This window comes from Nomascus leucogenys, chromosome 12 (genome assembly GCF_006542625.1).
Source record: "Nomascus leucogenys isolate Asia chromosome 12, Asia_NLE_v1, whole genome shotgun sequence".
In the NCBI taxonomy this organism is placed as follows: Eukaryota; Metazoa; Chordata; class Mammalia; order Primates; family Hylobatidae; genus Nomascus; species Nomascus leucogenys.
This window is the reverse complement of record NC_044392.1, coordinates 57362982-57368070: the sequence shown is the minus strand read 5'-3', so window position 1 is coordinate 57368070 and position 5089 is coordinate 57362982. Positions and strand designations below refer to the sequence as shown.

At 38.2% G+C, this 5089-nt stretch overlaps 1 pseudogene; it reads right to left on the bottom strand.

Annotated features, from left to right (window-relative positions):
• Positions 1–3512: 3512 nt before the first annotated feature.
• LOC100585928 lies at positions 3513–4765 on the bottom strand (annotated as a pseudogene).
• Between the last annotated feature and the right edge of the window lie 324 nt (positions 4766–5089).

Genomic DNA, 5089 nt, shown 5'->3' with positions numbered 1-5089 from the left:
GTGTTCTATTGTTTTATATTCCACATATAAGTGAGAACATGTGCTGTCTATCTTTCTTTGTCCTTGGATTATTGATTATTTTACTTAGCATAGGGTTCTCAAATTAGTCCATGTTGTTGCAAAAGACAAAATCTTTCTTTCCTTTTTTGTTTAGACGCAGGGTCTCACTGTCACTCAGGCTGAAGTTCAGTCGCACCTTCTTAGCTCAATGCAGCCTCAAACTTCTGCCTCAAGTGATCTTCCTGCCTCAGTAGCTGGGACTACGGATGCATGCTTCCAAACCTGGCTAATTTTTAAATTTTTGGTAGAGGCCCGATCTTCCTATGTTGGCCCAGGCTCATCTCTAACTCCTGGCCTCAAACGACCCTCCTGCCTTGGCCTCCCAAAGTGCTAGAACTACAGGTGCAAGCCACACTCGGCCTTCTTACTTTTTTAAGGCTCAATAATATTCAATTTTGTATATATATCACATTTTCTTTATCCATTCATCTTTTGATAGAGACTTAGATTGACTCCATATCTTGTCTGTTATGAATAGTGCTGCAGTGAACATGGGAGTGAAAACATCTTTTTGACATATTGATTTCAAATCCTTTGGGTAAATACCCAGAAGTGTGGTTGCTGGATCATATGGTAATTCTATTTTTAGTGTTTTGAGGAATCTCCATACAGTTTTCTACAAGACTGTCCTAATTTATATTAATTTTTGCCAGCAGTCTACATGGTTCCTTTTCACCACATCCTCACCGACACTTATATTTTTGTTTTCTCTTTATTAATCTGTCTGGTTGGTGTATTCGTTATTGAAGTATTAACATCTCCTGTTATTATTAGGAGTCAAGTTGCCCAGGGTCTGCCCCCAGCCTAACTGCTCTCTGCACTCAGATGTTCTCTTCTCTTCCTCTCTGCTGTGTCATTCTGCTGTTGGTCTGCTGGTCTGCTGGCTTGCTGGTCTGCTGGTATCCTGGTCTGCTTCTGGACCCTGGGACTCGGGGTTTATATGGGTGCAGAATAGAGGGTGTGGCAGAGAAAATGGCAACTTTTGGGGCATGAAATCAGAAATGCTTGTTTTCATTTAGGGCCAAGAGTCTTCAGGCTTGAGGGTGAGGCTTTATCTGGGAAACCACCGTGTTCTACACAGTGTTTCCCTGTCTCCTGTCCCTGTCAGTTTCATCCATGTTGTTGCAAATGACTGAATCTCATTCTTTTGTGGCTGAAATGTGGTTTATAGGTACCACATTTCTTTATCCATTCATCAGTTAATGGACACTTAGGTTGCTCCAAAATCTTGGCTATTGTGAACAGTGCTGCAACAAACATGGCAGTGCAGATATCTCCTCAACATCCTGATTTCCTTTCTTTTGGGTACATACCCAGCAGTGGGATTGCCAGATAATATGCTAGCTCTATTTTTAGTTTTTTGAGAAACCTTTCTCTTTTTTAGAAACTGTTCTCCATAGTGGTTGTACCCATTTACATTCCCACCAGCAATGTATGAGGGTTCACTTTTCTCCACATCCTTACCAGCATTTGCTTTTGCCTGTCTTTTGGAAATAAGTCATTGTAACTGAGGTGAGATGATATCTCATTGTAATTTTGATTTGCATTTCTCTGATAATCAATGATGTTGAGCACTTTTTCATATGTCTGTCATTTGTATGTCTTCTTTTAACAAATGTCTGTTCAAACCTTTTGCCCATTTTTAAATTGGATTATTAATTTTTTTCCTATAGAGTTGTTTAAGCTCCTTGTATATTCTGGTTATTAATCCCTTGTCAAGTGGAGAGTTTGCAAACATTTTCTCCAATTCTGTGGGTTGTCTCTTCACTTTGTTGATTGTTTTCTTTGCTGTGCAGAAGCTTTTTAACTTGATATGATCACATTTGTCCATTTCTGCTTTGGTTGTCTGTACCTTTGGGGTACTACTCAAGAAATTGTTTTGTATACCAATGTCCTGGAGAGTGTTCCCATTGTTTTCTTTTAGCTGCTTCATGGTTTGAGGTCTTAGATTTAAGTCTTTAATCCATTTTGATTTGATTTTTGTATATGGCAAGAGATAGAGGTCTAGTTTCATTCTTCTGCATATGAATATCCAGTTTTCCTAGCACCATTTGGATATACACTTTTCCCCAGTGGATTTCTTGGCAACTTTGTCAAAAATGAGTTCACTGTAGGTGTATAGATTTGTTTCTGGGTTATCTATTGTGTTTAGTTTGTAATGTATCTGTTTCTATGCCAGTACCATGCTGTTTTGGTTATTACAGCTCTGTATAATTTGAAGTCAGGTAATATGATTCCACCAGTTTTGTTCTTTTTGCTCAGGATAGCTTTGACTATTCTGGGTCTTTTGTGATTCTATATACAATCTAGGGTTGTTTTTTCTTTTGCTGTGAAAAAATGTCATTGGTATTTTGATACAGATTACATTGAACCTGTAGGTTGCTTTGGGTAGTATGGACATTTTAACGATATTGATTTTTCCAATCCATGAACATGGAACATCTTTCCATTTTTTGGTATCCTTTTCAATTTCTTTCATCAGTGTTGTGTAGCTTTCATTGTAAAGATCTTTCACTTGCTTGGTTAATCCCTAGATATTTAATTTTATTTGTCACTATTGTAATTAAGAATACTTTATTTCATTTTCAGATTGTTCACTGTTGTCATATAGAAATGCTACAGATTTTTGTATATTGATTTTGTATCCTGCTACTTTACTGAATTTATCAATTTTAACAGTTTTTGGTGGCATCTTTAGAGTTTTCCAAGTATAAGATCACATCATCTGTAAACAAGGATAATTTGCCTTCTTTTCCAATTTGGATGCCCTTTATTTCTTTCTCTTATATGATTACTCTAGCTAGGACTCCCACTATTGTGCTGAATAACCATGGTGAAAGTGGGCATTCTTGTCATGTTTCAGATCTCAGAGAAGTCTTTTAGTTTTTCCACACTTAGTATGATACTAGCTATCAGTCTGTTGTATATGGCATTTATTATGTTGAGGTACATTCTTTCTGTACCCAGTTTTTCAAGGGTTGTTATCATGAAGGGATGTTGAATATTATCAAATCTTTTCTCAGCATCAATAGAAATGATCATCTTTTTGTCCTTCATTCCATTGATATGATGTATAATCTTAATTGATGTGTATGTTGAACCAACCTTGCATCCCAGGAAGAAATCCCACTTGATATGATGAATAATTTTTTTAATGTATTGTTGAGTATGGTTTGCTGGTATTTTGTTGAGGAATTTTTCTTTTTTCTTTTCCTTTTTTTTTGTTTGTTTATGAAAGAGCACACTTTATTGGGAAGCAGAGTGCTGCACAGTGACCAACAGATGATGGTTGCCCAAAGGGCACTTACACATCATACTCCAAAAGACACGTAGGATTTTTTGCTAATAAAAATCAACAGAAACAGAGATTCCTCTGGGCAACTCCCCCAACCTCATCCCTTTCAGGGGTCAGGATATCTCCCAACCACTTTCCTAATGGCAGCTGTGGTTCACTAGAGATAGAGCCCCTCGGGGGAGCCTTCCTGTTTCTTATAAAGAGGATTTTCTTTAGATTTTTTCGAAGTCTTCATTTGTTACTTTCATTCTACATTCTCTTAAGGCCACAGACCAGCTTCTCTACATGTTGCCTTGATGTCAGCACCAGAGAGGTGATCTTTAGCCATAATCAAATCGTCCAGAGTTACGTCATCAGCCAGCATCATCCTGCTTGTGTGAATCTGAAAGATGTGCTTCTTAGTCTTTTCATCAGGCAGGGAGAACTCGATCTTTCTGTCAATGTGGCCTGGTCTGATAAGTGCTGATAACTTTCACATCTCTCCTAGAATCAAATTCACCCAACTGGTTCAACAGTTTCAACATTGTTCAGTGAATGAATTTCTTTCTCACCACCAGAATTTGAGTCATGTATTTTTGTTCCAATGGCATCAACTTCATCAATAAACACAATGGATGGTGCATGTTCTTCACACTCAAAACAATTTCTATACGAATTTGGGCCCATCACCTAGGTACTTCTGAATAAGTTCAGAGCCAATGACTCTCAAGAAAGTGGCCGAGGTTTGGTTTCCTACTGCCATGGCTAACAAGGTTTTACCTGTGGCAGGTGGACCATAGAGAATGACCCCCTTAGGAGGCTTTATACCCATCTCTTCATAATATTCAGGATGGGTTAGAGGAAGCTCCACAGATTCCTTAATTTCCTAAATTTGGTTGTCCAACACCCCAGTATTGGCACAGATCTCCTGGGGGGACTTTTCCCATCACTGTGACGAGGGGATCCATGTCATCCATCAGCACCCCATCACAGCATGCACCTTGTGGCTGAGCAAGACCAAGCATCCAGGTTTCAGCAGATCCTTGTCTACAAATGAAAAAAATGCTGACGTAGTGTTCTAAGCCCACAGATGTAGACATGATGGTCATTGATGATCTCTTCCAAAGTTCCTACTGACATTGGGGTCCCCCTCAGATCATCCACTTTTGATCTTTCCTCCTCTTGCTTTTCTTCTAATGGTTTCATTAGTTTCTGGTTTCTAATTAATTATCCCTCCATGAGAAGATAGTCTTTCATTCTCTTTAACTTCAGTAATTTTAATGGGCACTGAGTGTTAGGTGTCAACAGTGGCAGTTTGCTGGCAGCATCTGGTTCCTTTATTTTCTTCTTCTTTTTGCCCACTCTAGTTGGTACAGGAGGTTCATATTTCTTTTTCTTGTCCTTGTCATCTTTCTTGCCACCTCCAGGAACATAACCACACTCTGACTTTGACCCATCTTGCCTTGGCCACTTGAGCTGAGGATTTTTTCATCAATAGTCATCAGAGATATTGACCTGTAGTTTTCTTTTTTTTAATGTTTCTTTGTCTGGTTTTGGTATCAAGATAATACTGGCCTCATAGGATGAGTTCACCCAACATTGGTGCACCCAAATATATAAAGCAAATGTGTGTGTGTGTGTGTGTGTGTATATATATATATATATATATATACACACACATACATATATATACACATATACATATATACACCCATATACATACATATACACATATATGTGTGTGTGTATATATGT